This window comes from Protopterus annectens, chromosome 7.part0 (genome assembly GCF_019279795.1).
Source record: "Protopterus annectens isolate FY-2018-M chromosome 7.part0, PAN1.0, whole genome shotgun sequence".
In the NCBI taxonomy this organism is placed as follows: Eukaryota; Metazoa; Chordata; order Ceratodontiformes; family Protopteridae; genus Protopterus; species Protopterus annectens.
In genome coordinates this window covers 1,995,250,128-1,995,262,704 of record NC_056739.1, presented here as the reverse complement: position 1 = coordinate 1,995,262,704, position 12,577 = coordinate 1,995,250,128, and positions in this window count along the sequence as shown.

Sequence of the window (12,577 nt, the reverse complement as noted above, 5' to 3'; positions counted from 1 at the left end):
AAATAAAAATACTAATAACTACATGTAAACATTTGAAATATGCACAGATAGAAAACAGTAGCACAACTCAATCTGGTGCAGGCTTGTATTTCAGCAGACCGCAAAAAGTTCAGGTGTACATCATAACACTCCAGCTGGAACTAATTGTTAACAGTTGTTGTGGTACAGCTCTCTAACAAGGGGTGGACACAGGAGCAGAGCAGAAGTACTACATACTACTACAGAAATAATGGGTGACGTCTGACAGGCCAAAATTAATTCAGACAGCAGTTATACCTTCGGTAAGGCCACCTCCAGGCAGGCAATAGTTAACATGGATGCAAATGCCACTCTATCCCTAATGGCTGATAGCAGCCCCATAAAAAAAAGTAAAACGGACAGTATCGTTCTCTGACAACATGCAACAAAAATGTGCAACAGGCAACTAGGACACAACTATGTTCTAGTTTCAATTGTTAAAACATATACAAGGCTCCAGAGAGCACCCCTGCATTACCAGGCTAAAATTCATACCACACCTTTTGGTCACCTAACCTGGACCAAAACACTACAGGTGGAGGTGTGTCCATATTCATTAAGGATATCCACACCTCCAGGCAAGTTGCTCAGCATAATGCATCTGAGATTATCCAAGTGTAGCTAACTTTGGGCAAGACCGCAATCCAAATTGTAGCTTGCTACAGATCCCCCACCATGCCCCAGCATTCCCACTCCTCATTTCTTGATACACTGGAAAATATTAGGGTACAACATAACACCCTAATAATGGGTGATTTCAACTACCCCACCATTAACTGGGAAAACTACTCATGTACCAACTTATTTTGCTCAACGTTTTCTGGAATTCATAAATTCCAACGCCTTGGTTCAACTTATCCACACCCCCACCAGGGGCAGCAATATCCTAGACCTGGTCATTACCAACATGGGCAACTGGTGTTCCACACCAGAGGTCAGTTCATCATTGGTCAGATCCGACCACAAGCTAATCACCCTGGACATCCACATCCCACCCCCACCCCCCATTAGGTAAACCACCATAAAAACTTTCTCCAAAGCCAACTTCTCTCTTCTTAAGACAGAAGTGGCAAACTTCACGACACCCATGCAGACAGACAATAGAGGTACGACTGCTGACTCCTATACAAATGCACTTTATAAGCACTTACACGAGTGCATGGATCGTGCAGTCCCTAACAGAACCAAGATGCTATCCTCCAAAAAAGGAAGCCAATATGGTGGTGCCCTGCCATAAACAATCTCTACAACAGAAGAAAGAAACTGTTGCAAAAAAGAGTAAACTCCCTGGTCAGCCTCAGGAAGAAGCTGAGATCCCTCATCAAATCCTCCAAAGCTCATTACGAAAACAAAATCGTCACTGATTCTAAAGACAGCCACAAAGCCATGTAACTTGCCAGAAGCATTGTGTGATGAAAAAGATTCATAATTTACATGCAAGCCAACATGATATGCTTCAAAACTGAAGATTTATTTACTGGAGGGGAATGTTTTACCAGGAATTCTTCATATTCTGGTACATCCTGCTCTTTGCCCAGTCAGTCTCCAAGGAAAGTTCCAGTAGCTCTCAGAGGAAGAACTAAGAGAAAGTTGCACTGAATGGAGAGCATGTCTGTGCTTAAGAACCAAATTAAGCTTCCTGAGTAGTGAATACTATAGTTAGTGTGAGGTAGTAGGGAAAGCCTGACAAGGTTTACATATATATATATATATATATATATATATATATATATATATATATATACACACACGTTTCCAAAACACTATCACAGCCAGAAATGGGGAACATTATCTGCTTTGTACAATGGAATCCATTGTTACCGCAATGCCAAATTCAGTGTTTTTTTCTGTACTTGACATACAGCAGGGATTTTACCAAATTAAGCCTGTACAAAGATGTATATTCCTTAGTCATTATTGAGCTATTTCACCAAAAATTGAAGGATGTGAAGGTGTTGGCAAAGTTACTGCTGATTTATTCGTCTAGGGTGCTTCCAGAGTGGAGCAGAATAAGAGGTTGATTCAGTTCTACAACAGGCTGAGACAGTATAACATCAGGCTAAATGGGAACATATATAACATTGTAGTCATAGATCTGAGATATATGAATTGTTTTCATGCTTTAACCTCAGAAGTCTTGAAATAAACTTAACAAAAAGCCAGAGCTCTGTTACAGTTTCCACCAGCAGAGAACAAACACAAGCATAAGAGAAATCTAAGCATAATATCTTTCAAGTTTATTATGACTATATCAGAAATGCTTGGCATTAACAACCTTATTGGAAGAGGCTGTAGCCTAGTGTTGGAAGTGGGAGTAAGAAAAGGGGGTTGAATTGCTCAGTCAACTACCATAGCAGGTGTGTAACCATGTTTTTTTTTTTCAAACTGTACTCCATGGTGCCACACTGCTCCCCCCCCCCATCATGAATGATATCTTGTCCCCTGTTGTCGTCTATGTCATCTAACTCTCAATAAGTCAGTACAAGGTCACTCAGTATAAAAGCAGTTTACCTGTGGTTGTATTTTGGCTAGCAATCTAGTACTATCTTTCTTCCTGTTTGCATTTTTATAACCCTTCTCCATTCAAATAAGTGTTACATTGAGAAACCCAAATACAGTTGCAAGACAGCCATTCCAACTCCCATCCACACACAAACATAACTGGCATTTAATAGTGCTACACTGTGACAAATCTCTGTTCCTCAAGGCAGATGGTTCCATTCACACAACATTGCTCATATGTAGAGTTGTACTTCTGGTTTGGCTAGTAAGGTCAGCTGTTTGTGTTCTGGTTTTGGTATGTTTAACAAATGATAACATAAACCATTTGTATTTAGTATGCTAAAACTCACAAACTACTCATTTTCTAACTGGACCAAAGTGGGTTATAAAAATTCAAAAATGGTTCATAGAAACACAGATGCTCCAGATCTGTATGCTTAGGCTACCATCTTGAAAAACGGACCAAAGTGGGTTATAATCAGGCAACAAGCTCATGCTCTGTACCCTTACCAGGCCCCAAACCACCAGACTAAAGTAACTATCTCTACTACACACATACATTCAGTCCGACTACAGATATAAACTGCATTGTGCTCTGGCTTTTGTTTCCTTAGGAATGTTAACATTCACAACAAACAGCTCCCAGTCAGTACAAGTCCAAACACTGCATACACAAATACATTAAAAATGCTACAAGACACCTACCTTTCACTTCTACATTCATCTGCGCAGTCCGAACGTCCTCTTGAATTCAAATCTCCAGTAGGCGTGAAAGAAAAGGACGTAAACCATCAGTCGTGCACAGACACAGAAGACGAAAACAGGTCGCAAACACCTGTTGCGTCTGTGCGACTGGACGGAATGCAAAGGGCGTTCTTAAAGAGGAACGCCCTTTAAAAAAAAAACTTTTTTTATTCACATTAATTTCTCGGCCAGCCGGTTCCAGGAGGGTGCAAGTGCACCCCCATGCACCTGCCTGTGGGTGCCCTTGCTAGTGAGATCCTGGAGTTGGGCGTGAGGAACCTTTTGTCTCTGTAGAGTAAACCAAGCTTTTGGTGGGTTTTCTTGATGCAGTTAAGTACATGAAGATCAAAGTTTAGTTGATCATCCACTATTACTCCAAACAGTTTAGTGTGTGATTCAGATATGATTGTAGTGTTGTTGAGGAAAGAGATGGTGAATGAGGATTAAGATGGTAAAGAGATTTGGGGAGGAAGAGAAGAAGTTTTGTCTTTTTAGGGTTTAGTATGAGTTGGTTGTTAGTAAGCCATGTTTCAGTGAAGTTGAAAGATGTTTGTATCAGGATTAGTAGGTCAGTGGGACTGTCAGCGATATAAATGATGGTGGAGTCATCTATACAATGTATGAAGGAAGACTGAGGAAAGGATGTGTAAAGTTGGTTAGTAAAAATGTTAAAAAGGAGGGAGCCTAAAATAGAGTCTTGAGGGACACCCATTTTGATGGGAAGAAAAGGAGAAAGAGAAGAAAGCCATTTTACAGATTGCAATCTGTCTGTGAGGTAGGGAATGAACCAGGAGATTTGCTGAGGAGAGGTTGAGTTGAGAGAGTTTGGAGAGGAGGACTGGGTGAGAGACAGTGTCAGTCTTTGAAGAGATCTAAAAAGATGCAGGACATTAGTTTATCATTGTCTTTAGCTAGGAAGATGGAGTTAGTAAAGGAAATAAGTGCAGTAGTGGTGCTGTGGTGGGGGTGGAAGCCATGTTGAGTAGGGGTAATTAAGTTTTCACGAGTAAGATAAGCTGAGATTTGTTTATAAACACAGTGCTCAAGAATTTTGGAGAGGGGAGAGAGTATGGCAATAGGTCAATAATTAGAGAGCTTAAGAGTTTTCCACCTTTCTGGATTGGTATAGTGTGGAACTTTTTCCAGACGGCAGGAACAGTGGATTCACTAATTGAGTGGTTTATGAGGATGGAGACAGGGTATGCTATGGTGTAGCAGCAGCTTTTAGGAAGAGAGGCAGCAGGTTGTCAGCTGAAAGGAACCCTGGTTTAAGTTTAATAAGAAGTTTTTTTTGATGCAGCTGGTTGGAATGAGGTTTTGTGAGAAAGGACTGTTTTGCAGTCGGGGGTGGTAGTGGTTGTGGGGCTGGTTGGGTGTACAGTTTGCATAAATTTGCTGATGGTATCTATGAAGTATGAACTGAAAATTGAAGCAGTTTCAAGGAGTGTGTTATTGGGGTAGAGGCTGGGAGTTGAAGGATTTCCTGGATGGAGAATTTTGTTGACAGTATTCCAAAATGTTTTAGGGTTCCTGGGTTAAGTATCTTGGGGTGAGATGTAGTAGTTGTTTTTGTCAGAGTTGATGTGTTTTTTGGTTAAATTTCAGAGTTCCCTATATTGCTGGTAATGTGTGGGAGATTTGGTCTTAGTCCAGAGTTTCCAGACGCAGTCTCTGTTATGGGTAAGAGACAGAGTAGACTTGGAGAGCCAAGTGGAACACCGTGATTTGACTCTGACAGTTCTGGGAGGGGAAAGGGAGTTCAGAATGTTTAGGAAGATGGAGTTGAAGTGAAGGACAGCTTCATCTAGAGGTAGGGAACAGAGCAAAGACCACTCAATATCAGAGAGAGAATTACTGAATGTATCAGTGTTGAAGTTGGTTAGCATTCGGCACTCTTTTAATTTATGAGGTCTAGAGAGGTGAGGGAAGAATCTTTAGACACATATACGGGAATGGCCACTGACTGAGTCTAGGATTCAGGGTAGTGATACAGGTCAGGCTTAGAGACAAGTATCAAATCCAAGATAGAGCAGGTTTTTGTAAGTTTATGAAGAAAAGTGGGTGAAGAGATAAGTTGGATGTATCCATACAGGTTTATGCTGCTGGTGAGAGAGTTAGAGATGAGGGTGAGCCAACTGATGTTAACATCACCTAGTATTATTGTTTCATTATGTATGTTGTCAGACATCCACTGTAGAATTTGTTCTAAAAGGGACATGTTCTCTCCAGGGGCTATATAGATGGTGACTATGGTTAGAGTTTGTTGAGTTTGCCTTTGGCAATAATGTGTTCAGCTGGGTGAAAGGAGGGGGGAGGGTTAATTGGGGAGAAATGTATAGGAGGTGAGAGTACACAATGGCAACACTTCCACCTTTTCTGTGCATTCTGTACAGGCATAGAAGTTTGTAACCTGGGGGGGGGGGGTCTTTGTCTACATTATGTGGTTTGAGCTATGTTTCAGGGGACAACTCTGTTGGGGGAGTACTGGGCTATCCCGGTATGGAATTCAGTTATCTTGTTACAAAACCTATGAATGTTGATTGAATAGAAAGAGAGATGTTTGAGACTAGGCTTGGGTACTTGCTGAAGTGTTTGTGAGGTACAGGTAGGACTTGATGAATTACAGTGTGGGCCAGGGTTTGGGTGAATGTCACCTGATAGTTGAAGGATGTTTAGTGGGAGGACGAAAAGTGATGTATAGGGGAGGGTGAGTGAAATTTCTGTTTAATTCTGTAGAATGAGGGGAATTTTGGAGACAGTTTGATTTGGGGGAGATTGTATTTGGTACATGAGATGAAAGAGGGAGAAAAGGGAGAGGTGTAGTGGCTGCTGGTGTCAATTGTGTTATGAGAGAAGGTGGGAGAAGAGGGGAGTAGGTTTAGCTGAATGTGGTAGGAAGTGAAGTTGCTTAGCAGAAAAAGAAGGAAGGGGAAGAAGAGAGGGGGAACATATTGGAGGATGACAAGAATATGAAAGGGGGGTAGATGTTTGATAGAGGGAAGGTGTATGGTAATAGTCAGCTAGAGGAGGGCGGATGAGAGCAGTGAGCAAGGGTGGGAGGAGTTAGATGTAGTGAGTTGAGAGGTGGGAGGGGTATTTTAAGAGGCTCAGGTTGTGATTGGTTGGGGAGTACAAGAAGTTGGGGATCAGGGAGGGTGGGGTTAAGATGGTTAGTTACAAAGGTAATTGATGTGGGAGTGGGTGGGAATGGGGTCGGGTAGGGGACCAGAGTCAGCCTGAGTGAAGCAAGGGTGAATGGAGTGGGCAGAAGCTTTGAGGCAGCTTGCCAGACCACAGTAGAAACAATTAGTTAGCAATGTGTGCCGCAAGACAGTAGGCAGTTAAGTGTAGGCAGTTCCTTGAGGTAAGTAATTTATGCAGGTTATAGCAACCTAACCCTTGCTGCTTATTAGTTTTGTACAGTTTTACAGCTCTTGGTATCAACAGTTGCTAAAAAGAGAGAAGAAGAATGGAGGGAGGGAGAAAGCTCAGGGGAAAGGGGAGGGGAGTCCAACAATATTTGTTTGAGTTAGTGAGTATACCACTTGTCAAATAAGCATTAAAGTGTTTCACTACACATAAACGTGCATAGTACACCAGGAAGATTACTGAAACTAATTGCTTCCCTGCAGGTGAGACTTTAAATCTTGTACTTCTTGCCATGAGGAAGCTGCAAAGGGGTAGGAGATCCAGTTAAGCAAGGTTAGTTAGTCAGGTGTGCTCGTTGGGAATTTGAGAACAGCAGCTAGTACACCAGGAAGATTACTGAAACTAAGCAATCAAACCATATTAACAAGTTCACATTTACAAACATTATACATCACATATAGGTTCATAGGTTCATAGGTTCATAGGATGATACTAGGCTATTGGCCCGGAGGCCCTTATAAGCCTAGCCAAGAATTTCACCCATGTTCCCTCAAAGTCAGCACCTGTTTCCCCTGTCCAGCAGGGGCACAGGTGGGATCCCAGGGGTATATTTTCTGTTTCCCATCCAGTCATCCAGATTCCTCTTAAAGAGGACTAGAGAGATACTCTGCTTGACAGGGAGAGGGAGTCTATTCCACAGATAGTGGAGTCTTTGAGACACAAATCTGTCCTGCCAACAAGTTCTGTTAATATCACAGACCAGGTTAAGGCCTTGAGTGTGGTTGCACGAGTGGAGTTTGTCTTACAGATATACAGCAACTCCATCAAGGCTGGGTCTGAAATGGCCTTGTGTGCCAGACACAGGTCTCCTCTGAGAAGTCTGTATGAGACTGAGTAGAAGGACATGACTTTTAGCCTATCTGTATAGGATAGGTGTTTGAGACCCTGGATTTTCCTGGTCAAAAATCTCTGTGGTCTCTTCAACTGCTGCATGTGCTTGGCAAGGTACAAGCTGAAGGGGGCATTGTACTCGATACTCCTTATTCCTGGATGAAATACCCTTATTTATGAGGTGGATCATGTAGAAAGCCTTCTGTACAACAAAGGCAATGTGGTGGTCAAAAGTCAGGTTGCTATCAACCTGGGTGCCCAAGTCCCTTATGATTGATTGCATGCTTAGTACATTGTTATTAATGTGATAATTAGTGGGGATGACATTTTCCCCATAGGGGATAATGATGCATTTCTTGGCATTCAGTTTGAGGCCATGCTTCTGGCACTAGTCATTAGTTTGGGTAAGGCCCTCTTGGAGGATGTTCACACCACTAGGGGAATTTAAGACAACATGCAGCTTGCAGTCATCTGAAAACTTGGTTAGCCACAGACCACTGGTTTTGGGTTGCACCTCAGAAAAGTATATCCCAAACAGCAGAGGCCCCAAGACCAATCCTTGGGGTACACTGCTCATTACGGGTCTACTACTAGAGGTAGCTTTCCCTACTTTGACTGAGTAGGTTCTGTGAGTGAACCAGTTAGTTACCCATCTGGTAACATATGGGTCGATGCCTAGTTGGGATAGTTTATTTATTATGCCTGAGTGGGGAATAATGCCAAAGGCTTTGGCTAGGTCAAGGTAGGTGGTGTGCACCATCTTCCTCTTGTCCATGGCCATGGTGACTGTTTCAAAGAAGTTGACCAAGTTCAACAGGCATGATCTCCCAGTGACAAAACCAAACTGTGTGGGGTCAATTGTTTTTGAGGCTGCCAATATACCTGTTTATAAGGTCCATGATAATGCATTCCATAGCCTTGCAGATCAGGCTAGTTAGGCTGATGGGCCTATAATTACCTGGGTCAGTGGACACTCTAACTTTGTGTAGAGGAATGACAGTGGCTGTCCTCTATTCAGCTGGGATAAAGCCATTGCTCCAGCTTTGGTTGAATGGGGTGTCTAATGGAGCTGAGAGCTCATGCCTGAGTTCATGTAGGATACAGCCAGGGATGTTATTGGGTCCCATGGAGACTGTATTTTTTTGCCTTTGAGAGGGCATTAAGGACCTGCTCCCTGGTGATGAGGGGAAGGGGGGGCAGGTGCTGGGGATATCCTGGTTTACTGATGAGGGAACAGGGGGGACAGGTTGGCTATATCTATAGCATTTGTGTATGTGGTGTTATTGACCACCAGTTCAGAGCAGATTTGGGTGTTGCCTTTGAGATTGTGGACATATGTGAAGAAGGCCTTGTGATTGTCCTTGGTGGATGTGGCCAATTTGGACTCTAAGTTAGCCTTAGAGGATTTCACCAGTGACCTTATTTGCTTGTTCAGACAAAGGAGAGATTGCTTCCAACTTGGCACCTGCTCCTTCTTGGCCCTGGACAGCAATTTTTTCCTTCCATTATAGAGTTTGTTTATTGCTGCTGTCCACCAGACAAGTTTACTCTTCCTTGAGGAAGATGATTTGGTCTTATCAGGTATTGCTGAGTCCATATAGCTATGTAGTTGCTCATATAGCTTTTTGATGTAGGCTTGGACATTAGTGCTAGTTCCATCTGAAGGGACAGTGGCTGTGAAGCTGCTTATACCTACTCTGAGGAGACTGTAGTCAGCTTTGGAAAAGTTTTTTTGTTTGACCCTGACACTGACGGGGGGGGGGGGGCAGAGGAGATGGTGACTTTAAAAGTGATTGCTTTATGGTCGGTTCTTACCAAGGAGGATGACACTACAGGAGGCTACAGTGGCTACTCATGTTGGTTAGGACCAGGTCCAGGATATTTTCACCTTTCATAGGGATGTCTACCAGCTGATCCAATGCATTGGCATTGACAAAGTCAAGGAATCTCTGGGCATTCCTGTTTGGGCTAGAATAGGTCATCCACTCTATGGTTGGGTAGTTAAAGTCACCCAGGATCAGGGAAGAGGGTTGAATCCTGATGGATTCAAGAGAGTCCAGATAGGTGGAGTGGGTGTCCTGAGTCATGGTCGGGGGGTCTGTAGCTAGCTATGATTTGAATAGGTTTTTTTGTCAACAGTTAACTGTACTTGGAGTGTCTCCTGTGTGTCATATCATTTGACCAGCCCAGAGGTGTGCATGTCTTTGATAAATATTGAAACTCCACCTCCTTTGGCTTTGTAGCCCTCCATTTGGGGTCTGAAAGTATGGTAGGATGAGTAACCTGGTAAGGTTGGGGTGCTCTCCATAGCTTTGAACCAGGTTTCAGTGACTGCACAAATGTCAGCATCCTCCAGGGCAAGGAATGCTTGCAATGAGTGCAGTTTGATGCTAAGACTCCTAGCATTTAGTAGCATGACCTTTAAATTTCATTTATAAGAATTTTGCATGTTGGTAATTTTGTACCCATGACTTTGCCTAAAAAAGGGACTATGGGGAGGCTAGAGCCTTTGCCAGAATCCTAAAGCCCAGGGGAGACAAATGAAGGCCATCTCTGGCAAAGCATTGTGGTCTGTCAATCATGTCCTCCCAGGCTGTCAGGTACTGGATCCCCTTGGAATGACACCAGACACTAGGCCAATTGTTAAAGTCAATCATTTTCTGTTTGTATTAAGGTATCATTCTGGGTGATGGTAGGATGCCACTTAAGGCTAGGGACAAACCTGCCTGGGACACATATTCAGCGAGCTCAATCATGTCTCTCTTCATATAGCTCACAGAGGTATGTCTCAAGTCATTCACACCAACATGGACTACGACAGAGTCATAACAGTACCTGTTGTTAAGAGACTTGAGTGCGTGCGTGATATGGCGGATTCTAGCACCTGACAAGAAACTTACTGTGACTTTCTCCTTGTCTAGCCTGGTGAGGGGCACATCTGTGTGTTTCACAATAGAGTCTCCTATGACTACTATGTTGGGTTTGTGGTTGGGCCTTAGAGGCTGTGAGACACAAATGTGTGCACTATGTGTGATGCTTGATGATGTGCGTTGTGATGCGTGTGTGTGTTTCTGCTTCCAAGGTCTCTTTTGTTTAGGTATATTTTTGTTGAGAACCCCTGCATATGTAGGAGTGTGTTGTACAGATGTGGGTGGTGTTAGAGGTGCAGTGTTCATAGTGTTTGTACAGACAACCTTCTCAGAGCCAGATGTACTTGCTTGTGACTGAGACAGCATGGATTCTAGGTTCTTAATGTGGTTGCATCTCTCACATATTGTTTTCCTAGGTGGTAGTAGTAGAGGGTTGTCTGTGTACATAAGGCAGTTGCTACACTGTCTCAGGATGCCCATATCAACCAGACTAGCAGGAGAAACCATAGGAAATTGTCCATCCATGGTTATCAGAATCTGTGGAAGAGAAGTCAGGCATAGTAGAGTGGGTACTATCTGATGAGAGTACTTATAGGTGTGAGTAGGGCTGGATTAAATCAATACAGTAGCTGCAGGCAAGGGCCTCACTCACACAGGAGTGCTGGTAAGGGAAAATATGCAACTGAAATACCTTGCAAAGGTTTATATTGTTCTATTGTTCTACACAATATAAACAATCCTACATTACATAAATTGTTCAATTCCTGCCTTCTTTTAAACATCATTCCTCCTCCAAAACATTTTTCTGCATGTATTGCTCCAAAATTTCCATTATTTCCTATATAATGTACTCCTACCATTTTTTTAAAAATCCCACTTCTGTTCTCTCCTCTCTGTTACAATATTCAGTACTTCAAGTATATTTGGGTTAGACTTGGATTTCCATTTTCTAGTAATTGCTTTTTTGGAAGCTACCAGAATTAAACTTAACAAAGCCTTACTATGTCTAGGCAATTCAGATCCTGTATCAAAGCTCAAAAACAAAAATCATTTCCTTAGTTACACTTAATTTGCTTGCCTAGTATTCCTGAGAGAGTACTCTGTAGGGAATTTTTAAAGTCTGCCAACTCATTACACTTCCAAAACATATGTTCCCATTTACTTCTTTCTTCAACATTATACCTCCAACATTTGACATCTACCTGAGGAAAGATTCTTGGGAGTCTACTTAGGGTATAAAAGTACTTATTCAAACACTGCCATACATATATCCTCTAATTGTTTCTTTGTGAATTGCTTATCTAATCTCTCTTCCCAATCTTTTCTGACCTCTTCTGATTGATTCCTACAGTTATCAAGCAATATTTTATAAGCCCTACAAATTATCCATTTTAATAGCAGCTTCTGTTCTAGATTCAACTAAAAACTCAACCAGTGCAGATATTTCACATAGGATTTCCCTATCCCTTTCTCTTTGCCTATACTGTGATAGGAAGGCAATCACTAGATTGCAGTCCAAATGTCTTCTTTGCCTCTTTCCATTTTATTACCTTTCCTCTCTTGTTATTTGTTCCCAATACCTTGGGTCCTGTGCCAACTTTTGCATCCTCCAGTAAATTCCATCCTCCTCTTGCCTATTCTTTGTACCCCTAATTACATTCATCCCTATTGGCAAAATCTCCTTTCTTCATTCCCATGTTGGCTTAGTTCTTGGTATACCTTCTGCTGCCTTATGACATTCTGTATGACTGTTGTTAGTCTCCTTAAAGATCTGCATCCAAAACTCCACTCTTTCCTTATTACTTGATTTCCCCAACTTTATCATCATCCCTATTTACTCTGAATTATAGCTTTCTTTTTGTGTTATATATAACAGCTTTAACTGTGTAGCTCTAAAATATCCCTTCAAATCAGGTAATTCTAAATCTCCTTGTCCTATTGGAAGGATCTACTTATCCCACCCGATTGTTGCCCTCTTCCCCTTCCAGATAAAATCCTTCAACTGTTTATTAATTACTATCCACAACTGCTCATCTGGTTTATAGAAATGTGACTGACCTGTGTATAAAACTAAAGGGACTAAAAACAAATTTACTGCTTGTGTCTAGCTATGTATATCCATAGGCATGAGCTTCCAGTTTCTCTGTGTTTGTACTATCTTTTGTTTAGTCTATTCCCACATA